The following is a 20,999-nucleotide window of genomic DNA, read 5'->3' on the forward strand; positions in this document are numbered from 1 at the left end:
TTCCTGTGATCTCAAAGGCATACAAACAAAATATTCAATTCGCTCCAAACTATTATTTAACTAAATTGGTTGAATATTAATGCACACATAATTCTAAAATATTGGTGATCACTTCAATTAATAATAAGATTAAAAGGGATCTTAAATCGGTTGTCCAAATTATCTTATTAGGCGTGATTTTCAATTACATATTCCCTTTAAACATGCAATATGGTGATCAATAAAAATAATATTAATATTAAAACCAATTTAATCACAATTCCAACAACATAAAATCGTTAGAAGAATAATAAAAATAAAAGGAGCATGACTCTTACTTTGATTCTGTTTGTTTGCAACTACAAAATAACAAACGAGTTAGTAACTTCAAGGAAATAAATAAACAATAATTAAATTAAATTAAATAAAGTATAGTTGATTTTGGGGCCAAACCCTCAAACAATTCTACCTTTCACGCCTTGGCTTAAGGATAGAACCACGAGTAAGTATGGACTCCTTTGAGTACTTGAAGAAGGAATTTTGAAGTGAAAAGGGTAGGCTAGTGTTTAGGCTAAAGCATAGAAGAGAGAAAATAAAATAAGAGAATTACTCGGTGCCCCGTTCATCAGAAATGAGGGGGTATTTATAGGGAAAATGTGCTGAGGGAGCACACAGAACCCTAAAATGATAAAAACCCTAAAAAAGTATCCCGTGACACGGTACATTTCTGGTGTGACGCGGGAAATTTTTAGAAAACGGGATAAAAAACGCGTTAAGGGTTTACGCGGAAAAGACACGGAATGTCCCGTGTCACGGCAGACCTCCCGTGTCACGGGAAATCCCACCGTCAGACGGGAAGGATTCCCGTGACACGGTAGATACCTGCCGTGGCGCGGGAAATTCCAGCCTGTTTTTCCGTCTAAATACATTTTTAACCCTAATTTCCTTCGGCATTTTAAGTGTCGATTGATAATTTCGGGCCTTTTCTGACTTTTTATTATTCGGACTAAAATAAGAAAATAATTAAATAAAAATAAATAATAAAACAATAAAATAAAAAAGGTTTGGGCTAAAAATTAATTAATAAGTTTGGGCTGAAATTAAAACTATGCTTTTAACAAACATCAAGACTAATCCATGGACTGTTCAAAAATATGAATTTAATAAAATACGATTTTTTAAGCACTCTCGGGATTAAATACTAAACCCGACCAATAGTGGCGGTGAAAGGTTGTTCATCATCGGGTTTGGTTTTGGGGAGACATTTTTAGGTGTCTACACTAATCAAATATCAAATCATCAAAATCAAACAAAATAAATAAGAAATCAAACAAAGCAATAAAATGAGATAGAGTTAGAAATCCTCATTGATTGATTTTATGATCTTCAAATTAATTATCACCTTGAATCTTCAATCACTCAAATAACCATTGAAATTCCTCACTTTCTCTCTATAAAATCTACTCCTAAAATTAACCCTAAAACTAGAGAGAGAATCCCTAAATTAAGCTACAAAAAATGAATTCTAATTCTCTAAAACTTATTCTAAACTTGCCCCAAAAATCGGGTTACAAAGATATATATAGGAGGTGCGAACAAAACCGAGCAAGGAAGTACCCAGAGAGGCGCGATCGCGCGAGCAGGGGTGGCGCGCCCGCGCACTCATCTGGCGCGCCCGCGCATAGGGGCTGCGGCGCCTGCGTAGGCATGAAGTGCGCCCGCTCCTGTGCTTTGCTCGCCCGCGCGTTTCTTGGTTTCTTCGATCTTCTCGCGGCTTCGTGCGTTCGCTATGGTCTTCGAATGAACGCGCAACATGATGATGAAGATAAACACTAAGAGAGGAAGTCCTAAAAGCACATTATTGTGGGTTCAACACCCCATCTTCATGAAAGCACGGCTTGAAAGCGTAAGAGCTAGAACTTGGAGAATCCACTTCCTTGCATCTTGAGCTTTCCAATTGCCATGAGCTTGCTCCAAAAGCATCTTCAACCTTAGTAAATCACCAATATCATGACCTGGACCTCGTACAATACCCACAACCACAAAAATAGAGCAAATAAAGGAGAAAAAACTAGAAAAACCATCAAAATGCATAAAAGCTACAAAATAAGAGAGGAAAGGTAAAACCAAGACCAAATGCATAAAACTAGGCATTTATTGAGCATGAAAGCTATAAAAAGAGGAAGAAAACAACCTAAATGCTCATCAAACGGGTGCCATTTATGACACCCATCAAATACCCCCGAGCTTACCTTTTGCTCATTCTCGATCAAAACAAAACCAAGGGAGAAATGATGAGCTTATTCAAACAAACAAAAAGAAGAGAAGAGACAAAAATATACACTAACTCAGTTTCCTAGGAATCACGATCAATTTTAGCCACTAAAGACAAACCATTTAAACCCGTAGATCGCCGTAGAGGACGAGTGATGCTCTCATAAAGGTTTTATAAGAGATTAACCTATAACTCTCTTAATAATACGAAAAAAAACCAAAATATAAGAAAAACAAACAAATGTTCATGAAAGGACTTTTCCAAATGTACAAGCATAAATGAACGCAAATCTTTCTAAACAAGTAAGGGAGTGCACGATACATTATATATATATATTATCTGAACCACATAGGTAATCTGCAAAGGCTATAAAGGTCCACACCTATTGGATAATAAACTTAAGGGTTAGTGTCTGCACCGTACTGGTAATAACCAAAGGCTACACAGGCTTAATCCAAAAGCAAACACAACATAAAAAATGAAGTCTCGTGTATTAAAATCCAAACAAAATTTAAATTACCATACCGTAAGAAGCAGAGGACATCCTCCTGGTAATTAAGGTCTCTCACGAGCCTTGAACTTGGTTGTTGCATCAACCGTACTATGAAGTGCAAGCTTGGCAACATTACAACTAATAAGACCATCATCCCAAACAATGAGATTCAACCTTTTCACCTTCTCATCGCAATTCAAGCAGTATAAGATCGTCAACCTATAAATGCCCGTAACTAACTACACAGCCATGGAACACCAATTTATCATCAAATAGAGCAATACCGCCTCCGTTTTTTGTAAAAAAAACTTGCAACACTTCCATAAAATGGAAATGTCACAATACTACAATTTCTCTTATTTAATTTTAATCTTCTCCTCCTCTTAATTTACATGTACTTCGTCACTAAAATGATTCTTGCAACGAACATTGCAATGTCACATATATCTTTGAGCTAATTAAGTTAAAAAATTAACGATGCTGGTAAATTTTTGTCACGTCGCTTGACATGAGCCACAATGATTGTGCCAAAAAGTCTTCCATCATGTTTGCTCATGTAGCCGACCCCACTAATGGGACTAAGGTGTACAAGAAGGAGAAGATTAACATTGCAGGATACTTTTAACAACCAGAGAATATACGCTATAGTTGATGTAGATTTTAGATCCCCATTGCAGGCTTGGCAGTTCATGGATTACTACTTTGTCTACACCACCCGTTAGTACTACGTAAACAGTAAAGGGGAAAGCATTTAACATATGGTCGAAAGGATGTAACAATGCAAGGAGCGAGTGAGTAGCATGTCCATATTTATGTAGCAGCACATGGTGAGTCAAATATGTAACCTATATTTCAAGAAAAGAAACTACATGGACACAGACAGGACATGAAACATGGAACCATTTACTCTATGAACACTAAAGAGGAGTGTGACTTCATCACAATCCTGTGCGTTGCCATACAAACCATGTAAGACTATTATTATAACTAGATTTTACATTAACAAAAAAAAATCCCCAACAAAACAACATTCCAATACATTGTAATTAGTCTGTATGAAGAATTCATTTTAAGACATCGGATTACACAAAATAATCCAGTTTAATCACTCAAACAATCCCCGGAAAATACGACTATGAAGACAAAATTTCAATACTCTACAACAAACTAAACCCTAATTATTGTAAATAGATTTCACATTAACAACATAATCGGTTACGTATTACCAACTAGTCTACAATTCAAGTAGTTCACAAAGAAAACTACGCTGTAACAGTTTTGCAAATTACCTTACACCGAGGGGGAGAGATCAGAGGATGAACGGTCTAGTTGAACAAAGAGAGAGAACTGAACAAAGAGTTAAGAGAGAGAAAACAAAAAGGGATTTTTGAGGAGAGAGAAAATTTAGGGTTTTTTATACATAGATGTTGGGGAACACCTACAAGGAACCGCCAAACCCAAAACAAGTTGAAATTTTGAATTTAGGGAAGTCGCCCACCATTAGCTTCAAATCTCTTAGAGGAAATTGGATTTAGAATCCCATGGATGCTACCACGAACACCTACGGACAGTTCCAAAAACATTTGCTAGCCAAAGTATTGGGGGTAGACAACCAACTACATTTACACAAAATTCAAAAGTGTGGTTCTTTTATCACATCTCAAGGTTATAATGTAACTCGTTGTAGGTTATTGATTGTGTACTCCGTCACTGGTGTCGAGGCTATGAGTTGCCACTGGATGTTATTTATGTGCAAGATAGCGTTGTTATATTATATGTTAGTGGAAAGGGTATGTTAAAGGTATAGCAACATGGTAGCAGTTTCCACGTCAATGACATTGGTAATCTTATGAGCCATGACTTACGTATAGTACTGTAGACACCCATTTGTGTCTCCCCAAAACCAAACCTAGTGATGAGTACTTTTCACGTCGAATCATAATCGAATGAAGTGAAAGTGTGGAAAGTCTAGTGTTGCGGATAGTTTTTAATTCTTCTCTTTCTCTCTGTTTTGAAAACCTATTTTAAGAAAACAGTCAATCCAGTTTGGTTTGGTCCATTGCAAGGGTCCAATGATGGTGTAGTTGGATGGGGTTAGAAAAGATCTTTCCAACGATATATTATAAGCCCAATTCCGATGAATAATGAGGAAGTTATGGCCAAATTACTAAACTGGGCTCGGTTTGATGTTTATATGCGGTCCAATGATCTAGAGGAGGGCCTAATATGAATAAATCATTCCTAATGCAATTAGAATTGATTTTAGTCTTCTAGATTCTTCTAGAAGGTTCTTTTCATTCCTAATTTAATTAGCATTGATAAGTTGACTTTGGTTGACTTTTTAGAGTTTTAATCATAATAAAAGAAGTGTATTTAAGGAAAATACGATTTTGCCCTCTATTACAGCTAAATTTTATCAAAATTAAGAAAACGCGTGAAACTGATTATTAGCGTCTGACGACAAGAATTAGCGCCTGGCGCTAACCTTCAGCACTTGGCGCTAATGTCCAGCGTCTGGCGCCAATCGTGTTTTATTCTCGTCGAAACTCTGATTTGTTTTTCTATCCGTCCGGTTGATTTTCTCTATAAATAGCCTCATAAAACTCCGTTTTCCATCATCAATTTCCATCAACAATTAATTTTCTTATTCTCTCTAGTTTTCAAGATTCTCTTATTTTCTCTCTCTTCTAAACCAACCCTTTTGCATACAAAATTCCGCATTCACAAGATTTAGAAAAACCTAGCGTTGTTCGAAGTTGTCTTTGCCCTAGACGATAAAGGTTTTAATTTATGAGGGTTTGGTCCCAAATGTAGTCTAAACTTTCTTAATCTCTATTTCAATTATTTAATTTAATTGTTTGATTTATATTTTCCTTGAAGTTACTAACATGTGTATTTTGTTATTAGAAAGAGATATAAGGCATCCAAGTAAGTGCTTTAATTGATTTATTGATATTTTGATGTAGAAATCATGTTTAGGTTATTATTATGATTCCTAGTGTCATGTTAGGGTGTTTGATCTTCCTAGCATCATGTTTAGGGTAATAACTATAATTTCTATTATCAAATATGACAATTGTGATTCCTACGATACTTCTTATTTTCTACCTAATATTCATGTTAGTATCATGTTAGGGCTAAAGCTATGATTTTTATTGTTTAGTGACATGCTAAGGTTTGTTATTAATCTTGTTAGTATCATGCCTAGGATCTTGCTATTATTATGCTTTAACATGATTATGATAAATATGATTATTTTATGATGATTATTATTATTACAACTATTATAATTGTTATAATTATTATAATGATTATGTTACTTGATTATATATTGTTATTGCTTGATCACACCTTTTATGCATGTTTAAAGGGAATTGGTACTTGTAATCACGCTTAATAAGATAATTAATAATCTTGTTTAGGGTTAATTTGAGTATAATTCAAGTGATCGCCAATAATAGTTTTATTTGTGCATTAATATTCAACCAACATAGATAAACAGGTTTAGGGTTAATCCTATTGATTGCGTGTTAGTCAAAAAGTGCACATGAATACGATCAGAATAAAGTAGAGGCCTATTATTAGGGCAGGTTCAATCTCTTTTAGGTTAGATTTGTACCTTCATCCCCGAACTACCAGTCATGGTTCCAGACCTATTGGAGTTAACGATCTCTTGGATCGTTAAGGGGTGTAACCTTCACCTCGTGAACGGTTTACAAGTTCCTAAAACTTGTTGGCGACTCTTTTGCTCTATCTTCTTTCCCTTTGGACGCCACCGTACTTTAGTGTATGATCACAGTGGGGTTCAAGCTAGGGATAATGCTTGAAATATTCCCTACAGTTTTTGGCGACTCCACTAGGGAGGATTTCTATTTTAATTCCTGAAATTTATTTCGGCAATGATTTAGAATGAGTGGATGAGACTCGAAAAGTTCTAAGTATTTTATGTGCGTAATTTTGATTAAAATTATTGTCATATGCATAAAAAAGATCTCATTGGAAAGACCATCCGTAATGAGTTAAAACATAGGATATTTACACGTAGGAAATTTGAGGAATATCTTTCACAACTAGAATCGAAATAATGCTGCGCAAAACTGGAAAATTTTACCGAGCACAGAAAGTTGCTGAGGCATGTAGGAACTAGCGTCAGAAAACTGAGTCTAGCGCCTATGATTTGGCTCTAGCGCCAGGCGACACCTTCTGTCGCCAGGCGCTAAAGCCAAATTGTTGGCGCCGGCCTCTGTTCGCTGACGCCAAGTTCTTCCAATACCGAGCCAGAAATATGCGTTCTAATTTTGACCAGTTTTTAGCACTGTTTACTCGATCCTACTTCCTGATTGAGTTTTTCTCACTTTTCTAAAATCCATATGTGTTCTACATATGGACATAACCCTCTGGGAATTCATGCTCTATCTACCTAATTGAACTCTCTGTGCAACAAAGGGTACATCCGAGAATATTGAATTCACCAAACCATGGAAGCGAGTTTTTCTTAACTCGCGGTGTCCCATCCACTCGCGCCAACCCTTCACGGTTAGGCTTCCGCGCGGTGCATCCGGACAATTAAACATGGACCCTCTTTTGACTTACTCATATCCCGAACTTTAGAGAACTAGACCCATGGTTAGGTTGCAAACTCATTGCATCATATTGTGTCTACTTGACTAATTGTGCATTATTTGTTGTGCATACTCTATGTAATTTTTCCTAACCGTTTGCTTGACTTGTGTTAAGACTAAATTAACTGATTAATGACTAAAAAGACTTTGCCTAATTAATTAATTAATTAATTTGAGTAATTAAAGACTAATAATTTAATCAGAGTTGACTTAGTATGACTTTAGGCATACCCTGTAGAGTAATAATACTGAAAGCAGTTCCAGATCAACGTTCCAGCACTGGCGCCGAGATTAGGACTGCAGCGCCACTCTATGGAGTGTAGCGTCTGGCGACAACCCTTTTGTCTGGCGCTACATACAGTACACAGCGCGGCGCCAGTCCTGTCGTTCTGGCGACAGTTCGGTATGTTGCTCGAGTCATCACTTTATGTCTAATTGAACAGTTTGCTAATCAATTCGGTTAATTTTTATTAATAACAATACCTTCGTTAAGTCCTTAATTAAGTCTAGTCACATAGTCTAGTCACATGGTCTTACACAAGAGTCTTAATATGTCACCTACACTCACTACACTCACTAGTCTTAGCACACACTTTGAGTATATATCACCATGACCATGTCTTAGGTTCATGCATGAGTCGGGTTTTTCCATCATTTGAGTTGGGGGTACATTCTACTCCTAATTTTTCATATCTCTTCATCTACATCATCTTTCCATTCTCTACATGCTTTCTCCATATCACAACCTTCATTCTTCTTACCTTATTCCATCCATGCATGTTGAATCGAGTTTGAGTCATGTGATTGACAAATAAAAAATGAGGGTAATGATGAAACAAATGCACAAGGCAAGCTTCTCACCAAGATTTCATGCTTTCTTCTTCTTTTTTTCAAACCCTTTCCCCAATAAGTCTAGCATAAGCACCTTTTTTTTCTCCTTAGATTTATTTTGTAGGATCATTATTTCTTTTCCTTTAATAAAATGAGCATTTATTTTCTTACATATGATCATTTCATTATATTGCATTTTATAAAAAAAAAAAAAAAAAACCGTGTCAAACTAAGCACAAGGTATACCAATGATTTGAGGCACCCCTTGTAGCCACATCATATCGCCTTTCACCCTTCAAATATATAATCTTTTTTTGATAAACCACTTTGAGCCGCGTCTAGCGATAGACCTTTCATTTTTCAACCCATATCTACCTAACCTTAGGATGGGATGGTGTGCAACTTATGCAGTTTTCAATTTCATAAAAAGCTTGAGTGATTCAAAAGATTAAAATAAAAAAATAATAATAATAATAAAAGTGTACAAAAGGGCAAGTATTCCAATGTCTTTGACATGAACATGTCTTCGATATGAACACGTCTCAGATTGCGTCTCTTATCGAGTGCTCGCTACCGTGCCTGAGAAACATGAATGCCAAGTGAGTGATAGACCGCATGATCGGGATCGCCCACACTTATAAAAATAAAATAAATGCTCGAGCAAAAATAAATAAAGCAAAAAAAAAAAAGAGAGCTAAACCTCAAGCATGAAAACATAAAGATTCAAAAGCAAGGTTGCACACCTTGGGGGCTTATCTAGGGTCTTGAGCCTTTATCCCCTTCTTCTTCAACCTTTATCCTAACCACGTTACAACCCTTAAAAAGACCTTTTTAAGGTATACACACACTTGTGCGAGGTTCGGCTAGAGCTATGTTCGGCCTGATTCCTAACGGATACGTAGGCAACCTCACATCGAGGTGCGGCCGTAATAAACATGCATTCATATTCACATTCACACACTTACACCATGATCATATCTAGGAATTTCCAATGCTCATCCCTTTTCACTTAGAGCTAGACTTGGGGGCTTGATCCCTACATCATTAGCTTACCCAGCCTAAGAGTCACCATTATTTGACTCTTCTAAAAATAATATCTTCCCACACACTTAGCCCTTGCGGCCTAACTTTAGTATCACTTTCAAACACCGCACAGATACATGACCAAATATACTTCCCTTAGGAACCCTTTGTCGTGAAATCTTAACACAATGCTGAAGCATGCCTTGTCATATCAACATCACTCATCATAATCATCATTGCATCACAAAGTATGAAGTACTTAGCCTCCGCGCCTAAGTTACCTAAATACTTTAATTATCGAGTCAACTAGGATAGTCTAAGATGTTACAATCCTTGTACTATTGACAGGCTAAAGTCGTATCACTTAATCAAAAGTAATTCCTAAAACCACTAACTAATAATTGATAGGGAAGTAGGGTCGAATCCACAGGGAAACTGGTCTTTCTATTCCTAATTAATTCAAGCAATCTAAATTATAAAGTAACCAAAATATTGTAATCAAAGGAAACTAAACTACGAAGATTAAGAGTAAGGAGAAAACAATGAATAAAAGGCCTAAGGTATAGGTTCACCAATAAATAACATTCCAGGGTAAAACATAATAATCAATCATCAATGCATAATTAATCAGATTATAAAGGACTTTCGCTACGTATTATAATCACACAATTAATTTACCGGTATTAAATCTCATCTTTCGAATCTCGACTTAACCATTTATAAATTAACATGTCTATTGAAACTAGACCTAAACATCAATTCTCATCTCTCGAACATCGAATCAATATTGTCAAACTCATGCATAAAAGATCTGCGCAAATCTAGTCATAGAGCATTAAATCAATCAATAGGAAATTAGTCTAGCATTGATAATTAACAACAATTATTTACCCCTTCATATTATTTATGGATCCCCATAAACCCTGGAAATAAAAATACTCACACATAATTAAATCTAAACTAATTAAAGCAATAAAACAAGACATGATCAACAGAATAAAATAAATACCTAAGATTAAGAGAAGAGAAATCGTTACCAAAGAAATCTGGAATTAAGACTAGAGTTAAGAACAAAGTAAAAGTTGAGAGAAGTCTAGAGAGAGAAAATATTCTAAGTAGAGAGAGAAAGTCTAAAAAAGAAGGTAAGTCCAAAATAATAATCCTAAAATGTACTTAAGCAAAACTCTAAACAACTTCTAATTAGAAACTAACTGCTCGTCTAAGGAGCAGCTCCAGAAACACGCGCCCGATCGGGCCCGCCTTTTTCTTCAGAGTCTTCCTAGGCAGCAGCGCCCGATCGAGCTTATGCTCACCCGATCGGGCGCGCCTTCTTGCTGGTGCTCTCTTCTGCGCGCCCGCCTGATCGAGCGCAAGCTTTCCTGATCGGGCCCGGTCTTCTCCTCGAGGTTTGGACTTCGATTAGGCTAATTTCTTCGGCCCAATCCGGATATCCATTTAGGGTCTTGATCACGCGGTCCCAATACCTTGGTATCCCGATCACCAAGCCCTAATTCACCGGCTTGATAACACCAACCGGCCTTGAGCTTCAAAGATGGTCGTGCTCCTCCAATTTCCGTAGTTGATCCATGAAAACCCGGGAAAATGCTCCAAAATAAAGTGCAATTTCCTACAAAACTCAACCAAAACTACGAAAATACTAGAAAACACCAATTAGTAATAAAAGTGGCTCTAAAGAGCCAAAAACACCACTAATTATGACCAAGGGATGGGGGTAAAACACTATATAAAATAGACATATCAAACTCCCCCAAGCCAAACCTTTGCTTGTTCCTAAGCAAAGAGCTCATCAATGAACATATAAAACATGCTTCATCACAAGTAAATAAAATCAAGCACAAACGATTCAAGGCAAATCTAATGAACATGCTTCAATGTCAATTAGGGGTAAGCACGGATCGGATATCCGATCCGAAATTTCCGAAATTTTAAAATTTTGATATCCGTATCCGATCCGAAAAGTTTCGGATATCCGACATCCGAATATCCGAAAATTTCGAATCAGATACTCCGTATATCCGATATCCGACCTTTTAATATTGTTGTTTAAATATTTTTTTAACATAATATTGTTTAAATACTAAATAAATATTTATAAGGCAAAAAAAAATATGGGAAAAATGATTTTTTATAAGGCAAATTAACGTAATTGAACTTAGCTACAAGCAAATCTACTCATTGCAAAATTTCTCTAAAAAAAACTAATTCATTGAATCATTGCAACAATATGAACAAGGAAAAATATTATATAGATGATGGTGTTGGAGGTTGGTAAGTCGTCGTCGTTCCAATTGTTGATGATGGTGGCTGGACAACTGGAGCGACGCCGCTAAGGAAGCCGTCAGATCTAGAGGAGGGAAGTCGTCGTCGTTCCAATTGATGATGATGATGGGTAATCGTTGTTGTTGGTGGCTTGAGGATGAAAGTCGGTCAAGCTGCCGCTGGTAGTGAGGGAGTTTGATTTTAGATTTGAGAGGACAGAGAAGATATAAGGAGAGAGAAGATAAAAGGAGAGAGATTGAGAGGCGGTGGGTATTGATTATTTAGGGTCAACTAATTTGGGTCTTGGGCCATGGGCTTTGGGGAGTATTTTAAGTATCCAACAATGACTCAAAAATTAAAGTGTAACAGTAACGCAGTAAGTGTTTTTTTTCAGATATCGGATATCCGAAATCCAAAATTCCGATATCCGATATCCGATCCGATATCCAAAATTTTCGGATCGGATGCAGATCGATTTTAAGGATTTTCGGATTATCAGATAGTTTTGTTCAGCCCTAATGTCAATCAATCTCATTCATCTAATCATTCTTCCTCCCCAACAATTGTCAAGTAGAGCAAACCACAAGAGCATATAGAATTCAAGACTAGTGCTCACAAACTCAACTCTCATTTATGTGGCAAGTAAAAGATGTACTCGATCGCTCTCCAACCAACCCCTTTATATGTGAACAATGCCCTCCCAACTCACACTCTCGTGTGTTTAAAACAATGAACGCTCAACCTACTAGTCGACTCGAAATATGTCAAATCATAACTTGCATTGATAAACAACACTTTCACATTAATACAACTCTTATGCACAAAGGTCGAAAGGTGTTTAAAGCTTATAATGTAAGGCTATGGTAAAGGGTAGAATAAATTTAGGAAAATGTGAGAGAAAAGTCATGCTTAAGAGAGTCATATCCTAACAAAACCCAAGGTCAAAAACAAGTGATGACCAAAACATCTCCAATCACAACTTAATAACTCCACAAAAATTCACCAAGAAATCCCATACATAACAACAATCCCAACACTTACATATTCACTCAAAAAGTATGATAATAGGGAACAGAGTGAATTAAAACAAACTTTGAACTACTTATTCTTTTTTTTCTTTTTTTTTTCTTGAGCAACCTTCACATAGAACATTTGAACATTCGAAACAATTTTTTTCTTTGCTCTTTTTTTTTTCTTTTTATCTTACATTGGAAATTTTCAACTTTGAAACACAAAACATCAATATTTTTCCAATCATAATATCAAAAGAACAATCACTCTTCTTTTATTCCCACATTGTGCAAATAATATTCACACCACAACTCCCTCACCTCACCAACTAATAGCTCCCCCAAGCCAATCTTGGGACTAGTAACCAATGGGGCTCATATAGGCTTGTAATGTGGCTAAACAATCAATAAAAGGACACAAGCAACATGGGTAGCAAGAAAGGAACAAATGTATCTAATATCATCTGAAGGTTACCTAAGAGAACAAATGTCTTCGTCCTCCTCAATGTGCATAATATTGAGCTATACAAACATTACTAATAGTTGCAAACCAATACTCAAATTCCTTGACATACCAGGAACTATCACACAATTCCTAACCAAATCAACTAGTCAAGCACTATATTCACAAATAGTTGGCAAAATTGACGCATGTTTAGGCATCCAAACAATTAAACTTCAAATCATGATCAACAAATTCACAAAGCTCATTATCATATACCAAGAATCAAAACAATATTTTCCAAGTATGGGACACAGGGAAGCACGATTTACACTTCATTGGAACGTATTTTTGTATTTTTTTATTTTTCAATTTTTTGTATTTTTTTCATAAAGGAAAGCAATAAAAAGAGAGAAAGAGTTACCATATGTACAAGAAATCTCCCCCCAAGCCAAATCAAGCAATTCCCTCATTGACTTGGGAGTGTAGCTAGGAAAAGCTACTCCTCGTCATCATCCTCATCCATCCTCTAGTAGCCTCCTCCATAACTCGAGCCGACACCACCCAGGCTCGTACCAACACCACCATAGCCCGAACCACCTGCAAAGTAGTTAGGGTCAACATTTTCCTCCATTCCCCCAAAAGGAACATCGCCCCCTTAACCATGGACTGAAGAGTAGTCCACATAAGTACAAAAGGCTCTGGGAGTCGAATACCCTCCTTGGGGGTATTGGAACCAATCGGGAACTAATGCTCGGGGGGAATAGCCCCTCGGCGTTCATAGTCGTCATACTTAGGTTATAAACCCCTCCCGAGGTTCCTCTCAACATGGACTACCCTCCTATGTAGAGTATCGAACCTAAAGTCTAGGTTTTGCACCATGCCCTCCACTCTCCCTTGCCCTCTCTCTATACGGTCAAGTTGGCTCCTAAAAGCCGAAAAGTCAAAAGGGGCATGGGGTCGATGTTATAATCGACGGAGGAGGTGGGTATACCATAGGTGTAGGGTTGGGGTGGTGGTTGGTATTGGGGTGAATGGTGTTGGGGTGAATGGTGGGGTTGTTGTGAAAGGTGAGGCTCTTGAACCTCGCCTTGACCGTTTATCTCAAAAGTGTAGGAAGGCTTCCCCTTCTCAAATTTGGTCAAGGCGGGGTTGGGTAGCGTAAATGCTTGGTCTCTCCTACCCGATTCCCGGTGGACTATCCACCATGTCTCACTGCCCAAAGGTTGCACCCAGTTAAGGCCCCCTAAGTATGTTAGGTCCATGAGGGTAGAACCCTCCACTTTCCTATACCCGGTCGGGTTCCATCCTAGGTGTTTCACTGCTATATGGGTCACCAACCCCCAAAAATAGATAGGCGCCCTAGACCTACCATCCTTGTAGGAAGCCAACAATTCAAGTTCATCCCTCCTAACGTTTGCCGGTTCATGCCTCCCAAAGATTGTGAGGCCGGCAAAACTTTGCCAAAACATTGGGACGAGATGTTGAATCCATGTCCCTTTGGCGTGTTGGGGGTTAAGTAAACCCTCCCCGGTGAGTCTTTTATAGACCACGGCAATGTGGTCATGGGAGGGTTCAATAGGTTTATCCGATTTAAGCTCAAACAATTTACCAAATTATTTTAAAGTTAATCGCACATCATTGTTTAGCAATCGGAATTGGACATGAGTGATTAAAGCATTAGTTTTAATAACATTGAAGCTAGAAACAAATTCTAAAGTCAAATAATCATAGGTATCATAATGCATTTGGAAAAATCCACTCATTCCTATACTTTTAAACCATTTTTCTACCGGTTTATCAATTCCTAGCCTAGACAAAGTAGGATGATGTACAAATCGAGTAGAGATTACCTGCCTCTGGATGAGGTTGAGCATCCTAGCTCGTTGTTCGGTTGAGGTTATGACAACTTCCTCCCATCCCGGTATTTGAAGCTCCGGGTCGACCATAGGTTGTTGTTGTTGCCTCGAACCTTCACCTCTTTGTTGTCTCGATCTCTTTGAAGCCATTTTGAGTGAAAAAGTTATGAATTGAAGCTTTCCCTCTCTAAGGGTTTTGAGAATTCATGAGAGAAAGTGGTAGAAATTTAGTGGAGAATGTAGAGGAAGGTGTAAGGATGAAGAATATGTGAAATTTTTTGAGTTTTGATGGATGAATTTGAGGAGATCTTGAAAGGAAAGTGAGTTTGAAGGTTTGAAAATGGAGGTTTTAGAGAGAGAAAGTGTGAATGAAGAAGAAGAAGTAAGAAAGAAAAAGAAAAGAAAGGGGGAGAAAGAAACTTATGTCCGGACTAAAAATAGGCGCGCCCGATCTAGCAAATAGGCGTTCTACTGAAATGTGAAGTGCGCGCCCGATCGGGCGACCTCCGCCCGATTGGGCGCGAACTCGAACAAAATTCGCCCTGTTTCCTCGCCCGACATTTCTTTTTGTGTCACTCGATTTCTCCAAAAATCCGCCCGATTTGGCGAAATATCCCTTGATTTTCTTCTTTCCTTGCGCGCCCGATCGGGCGTATTTAAGCTCCGATAAAATCCAAATTGCGCGCCCGATCGGGACTCCTTGCCCGATCGGGCACTTTTTGCTCGATTTCTGACCCCTAGGTGCGCGCCCGATCGGGTGAGCCTCGCCCGATCAGGCCCGTACCCAAATCGGATGTTTTCTTTCTTCGAACTTTTTCTCTTTAAAACTCCTTACTTTATGATCTAATACCTGTACAAAAACACTTATGAAAGGTAAGATTGCACTCTCCTCACCTCTCTAAAAAAATAAAAATAAAATAAAGGGAAAAAAAACTAGTCTAGAAAGTAAGAAATACGGGTTGCCTCCCGTAAAGCGCTTATTTATCTAGGTCCCGCACGACCCTCTTACCAAGTACAAGAACTAGGATACTTGGCCTAACGCTTGGTCGGTGGTTTCTCACCCGGTCGAGCGGTGTTTAGGCCACGACGTGGTTTCCTGACATACCTTGTGGGACGCCAATTCACTTTATCTGGTGGATCCTCCTTGACTTTGACTGGGGGCTCTTCAATGCTATGCACTAAAGATCCCTCTTCGATTGATGGTTGCTTAAAATTGTCACTACATTTATCACTTGCAACTCGATCTGGCGGAACACTTATTGTAGGCTCAATTTCCACAACTTGCTTGTTCAATTCCACCTTTTCATCCTCAAAGCCAAGACCGACAGTGTAGAGGGCTCTTTCTATTGCATCAACTTCCTTCTGCCATTTGTCTATCTCATCTGTAAGGGATGCAACACAAGATACCGCCTCCAAGGGATATTTTACAAGAGCTTGGGGCTTGTTAGAATAATTTTGAACCACATTAACACTAAAGCACTTCTCCTCTGTCATGGGGATTTTATGGGTATTATTAAGATTAAAAATAATTTGATCGTCCCCTACTGATAGTGTCAGTTTGCCACTTCTCACATATATAATTGCTCCGACAGTGTTAAGGAATGGTCTACCTAAAATAATTGGAGTTTGCATATCCTTAGCCATATCAAGAACAACAAAATCAACAAGTATATAAAATATACCTACTCTAACAGGGACATCCTCTAAAACACCTAAGAGGTATTTAAAAGAACGGTCGACCATTTGCAGAGTAATATTGGTAGCTTTTAATTTACCCATATTTAGCTTGGAACACACAGATAATGGCATAACACTAACGCTAGCACCCAAATCACACAATGCATTATCAATCATTAGATTGCCAATATGACAAGGGATAGAAAAACTACCCGGATCTTTTAATTTAGGTGGAGATTTATTTTAAAGTACGGCACTACACTCTGCAGTGAAAGCTATAGTCTCTACCTCACTAATAGATTTTTTTCTTGTCAATATTTCCTTCATGAATTTTACATATGCAGGAATTTGTGTAATTAATTCAGTGAAGGGAACTGTAACCTGCAAATCTTTAACCATCTCCATAAACTTACCAAACTACTTATCCAAATTTGTTTTCAAGTGACGATTGGGGAATGGAAGTTTGATAACTTGCTTTGGAGCATTACTGCTCTTATCTGGAGCTGCTACCTTCCCTAGAGTCGTACCCTGCAATGTAAAATCAGATATATATTAGTACTATTCTTTAGCCCTGCAGGGCTATTAGCTACATTGTAAGGTTTAACGGAATCAAGATTAGCATTATTCAATCAAACAGGTTCATCATCTCTGGGCATAGGGGGCCCTTCATAGTTTGAACCACTCCTTAGAGTAATTGCATAGGCTTGATCCGTAGGCCTGGTCGGCTGTGCTGGCAGAGTTCCCTGTTGACGGGCTTGTAGAGTAGCGGAAATTTGCGCAATTTGATTATCTACAATTTTATTGTGTGCTAGGATCGAATCAATTTGGGCATCTCTACTCTCCATATGCTTCTTCATATTAACCAGCATCGCTCTAGTTTCTACCAAAGCAGGGTCGGAAGATGAGGAGGGTTGTTGTGGTTGGTTCTTCTGGCCAGCATTGGGGTGGTAATATTTCTGTTGTTGTTGTTGTGGCGCCTGTGATTCTTGTGGTGGTGGTGGATTTTAAACATTGGTACTCCGGTAGGAAAGGTACGGATGATTCTGATACCCAGGATTGTAGGTGTTGGAGTATGGGTTATTCTGTCAATAAGCTTGAAAGGCATTGACTTGCTCCACGGAACTCCTACAATCTTGTTCCTAATGACCTAAAATTCCACAATTTTCACAGAAAGCCTCATTAGCATTATTATTAATTGCAGAAACATTAGCTACATTTGCAGTACTAAGATTATCTAATTTCTAGCAGATAGAGGTTAATTGAGCTTGCAAAAAGGATACAGAGTAAACATTATGCTTCCCCTTGTTAGCAAAGCCTCTAGGATTCCCATATTGGGAATTATGTATCGTCATATCTTCAATAACTTGACCTGCATCATCAACATTAAGGTTCATAAACCTCCCACTAGCTGCAAAATCCAATATTATTCTAGATAAATTTCCAATCCCATTGTAAAAGGCTTGGATTAACTGCCATTGTGCCAGATTATGGTGGGGGCATTCTCTTTGTAGGTCCTTGAACCTATCCCAAGCTTCATATAAAGTTTCGTCGGCTTCTTGGGCAAAGTTCTGAATTGCACTCCGTAGTACAAATGTTCTCTCTGCAGGATAATATTTGTTATAAAATTTCAAAACAAGAGTTTCCTAGTCAGTTATACCAAGTGCAGTTCTATTTAAACCATTAAACCATAATTTGGCTTTTCCAGTAAAAGAAAAAGGAAAGAGAATCTCCCTGATTTGGTCTTGTGTGACCCCAGCTTGCCTGATGGTATTACAGTACTGACAGTAGTCTACAATATGAAGATTTGGGTCTTCACCCTTAGCTCCACTAAATTGCTTCCTTTCTATCATCGTTATAAATTGGGGTTTAATCTCAAACTGTACCCCATCAAGAGCTGGAGTGGGAGTAAGGTGCGGAAAATCTGTAAGCTTTGGTTGTGAATAATCATTAAGCTTCTTTAGAGTCGTCATCTCTGATTCTGGATCTGATGATACCTCTGAGTCGCTAGAATCAGTTGGAGGGTCTCGGTGATTATTATTATCACCAGAATCCGCCAGAATTTGCTTATAAAGATTCTTCTGTCTATGGAAGGATTGTTCGATCTCAGGATTGAATGGGATGTAACCGGATCTGGAACACCTGCGCATAAACAAAGAACTAAAAGCAAATATGACACGCCTCAAAGAACTAACGTTCTTTGAGACAAAAAGAAATAACCTAGACTACAAAAATAATCGGAAATAAAAATAAAACCGTTTCCCCGGCAACGACGCTAAATTTTGACAGGCTAAAGTCATATCACCTAATCAAAAGTAATTCCTAAAACCACTAACTAATAATAGATAGGGAAGTAGGGTCGAATCCACAGGGAAACTAGTCTTTCTATTCCTAATTAATTCAAGCAATCTAAATTATAAAGTAACCAAAATATTGTAATAAAAGGAAACTAAACTACGAAGATTAAGAGTAAGGAGAAAACAATGAATAAAAGGCCTAGGGTATAGGTTCACCAATAAATAACATTCCAGGGTAAAACATAATAACCAATCATCAATGCATAATTAATCAGATTATAAAGGGCTTTCGCTACGTATTATAATCACACAATTAATTTACCAGTATTAAATCTCATCTCTCGAATCTCGACTTAACCATTTATAAATTAACCTGCCTATTGAAACTAGACCTAAACATCAATTCTCATCTCTCGAATATCGAATCAGTATTGTCAAACTCATGCATAAAAGATCTGCGCAAATCTAGTCATAGAGCATTAAATCAATCAATAGGAAATTAGTCTAGCATTGATAATTAACAACAATAAATTACCCCTTCATATTATTTATGGATCCCCATAAACCCTAGAAATAAAACTGCTCACACATAATTAAATCTAAACTAATCAAAGCAATAAAACAAGACATGATCAAAAGAATAAAATAAATACCTAAGATTAAGAGAAGAGAAATTGTTACCAAAGAAATCTGGAATTAAGAATAGAGTTAAGAACAAAGTAAAAGTTGAGAGAAGTCTAGAGAGAGAAAATATTCTAAGTAGAGAGAGAAATTCTAAAAAAGAAGGTAAGTCAAAAATAATAATCCTAAAACGTACTTAAACAAAACTCTAAACAACTCCTAATTAGAAACTAACTGCTCGTCTAAGGAACAGCTCCTGAAACACGCGCCTGATCGGGCGAAGGGCCGCCCGATCGGGCCCGCCTTTTTCTTCAGAGTCTTCCTGGGCAGCCGCGCCCGATCGAGCTTATGCTCACCCTATCGGGCTTGCCTTCTTGCTGGTGCTCTCTTCTGCGCGCCCGCCCGATCGAGCGCAAGCATGCCCGATCGGGCCCGGTATTCTGCTCGAGCTTGGACTTCGATTAGGCTTATTTCTTCGGCCTAATCCGGATATCCACTTAGGGTCTTGATCACTCGGTCCCAATACCTAGATATCCCGATCATCGAGCCCTTAATCACCGACTTGATAACTCTAACCGGCCTTGGGCTTCAAAGATGGTCGTGCTCCTCCAATTTCCGTAGTTGATCCATGAAAACCCGGGAAAATGCTCCAAAAGAGCAATTTCCTACAAAACTACAAAAACACTAGAAAACACCAATTAGTAATAAAAGTGGCTCGAAAAGGCCAAAAACACCACTAATACTGACCAAGGGACGGGGGTAAAACACTATATAAAATAGACATAGCAACTATGAGAGACAACGTTAACGGATTAATCTCATTCAACATGCACCTTCAAAAACTTCACTTCGATTCTTTTTCGCTTCTTTCTTTTTCGGGAGAAATTCGGTACCCTCCACAAAAAATGACGAAAATTTTTTGCTTTTTTTACATTATCGAGTCCCACGATCACAATACAATGCACACACGAGTCATGTACACGTCGAGTCATTTCGTGTCATATCACCTTAATTTGAGTCTAACACATGTGTCATACACTTTGAGTCGAGTCAACCTCGAGTCAGTCAAACACAGTAAGTGAAGTTCATACCTTGAGTCACGACAAGTCAATGAGTCAAGAAACACTAAGTCTTAGGTCAACCCTAAAGAAAGATAAGCAAAGTCCTATAGTCAAAGATATAAATGCAGGTGCATCCCAGCAAGCGAGGACATTCCCGGATTTTTTCAAAAAAACTGTGAATGTGACACAGGAGATTCCTCCAAGATAAGAGGAGTTGCATGGATTAGTAAATTAGAGATGGAGAGCTTTAATTTACAAAATATTTGAGCGGATTTGGTTGAAAGGAAACGACCAAGTTCAAAGTTCGAAGCGAGACCGAGCAATGAACAACGGCAACAAGGGTAGAATAGGGAAGACCCGACTCCACCGCCAGACGACAACATCCAGCGTTTGGCAATAGATTTCAGCGCCTGGCGCTAGATCCCAGCGTCTGGCGATAGAGAAAAATCGCGGCGCCAGATATATTTCAGCAGCGACAGAGCTCGAAGCCTCGTACAGCAATTTCGGGTTCCTTGGTACGCTAGTTAGCCCC

At 38.1% G+C, this 20,999-nt stretch overlaps 1 non-coding gene across 1 annotated transcript; it reads left to right on the forward strand.

Annotated features, from left to right (window-relative positions):
* The first annotated feature begins 17,973 nt into the window (after nt 1-17,973).
* LOC145626070 (small nucleolar RNA R71) lies at nt 17,974-18,080 on the forward strand. The gene has a single exon (XR_014110940.1). It is a non-coding gene; the product is annotated as a small nucleolar RNA R71 (small nucleolar RNA).
* The last annotated feature ends 2,919 nt before the right edge of the window (nt 18,081-20,999 follow it).

The sequence above is a fragment of the Chenopodium album genome, chromosome 3 (assembly GCF_948465745.1).
Source record: "Chenopodium album chromosome 3, dcCheAlbu1.1, whole genome shotgun sequence".
In the NCBI taxonomy this organism is placed as follows: domain Eukaryota; kingdom Viridiplantae; phylum Streptophyta; class Magnoliopsida; order Caryophyllales; family Amaranthaceae; genus Chenopodium; species Chenopodium album.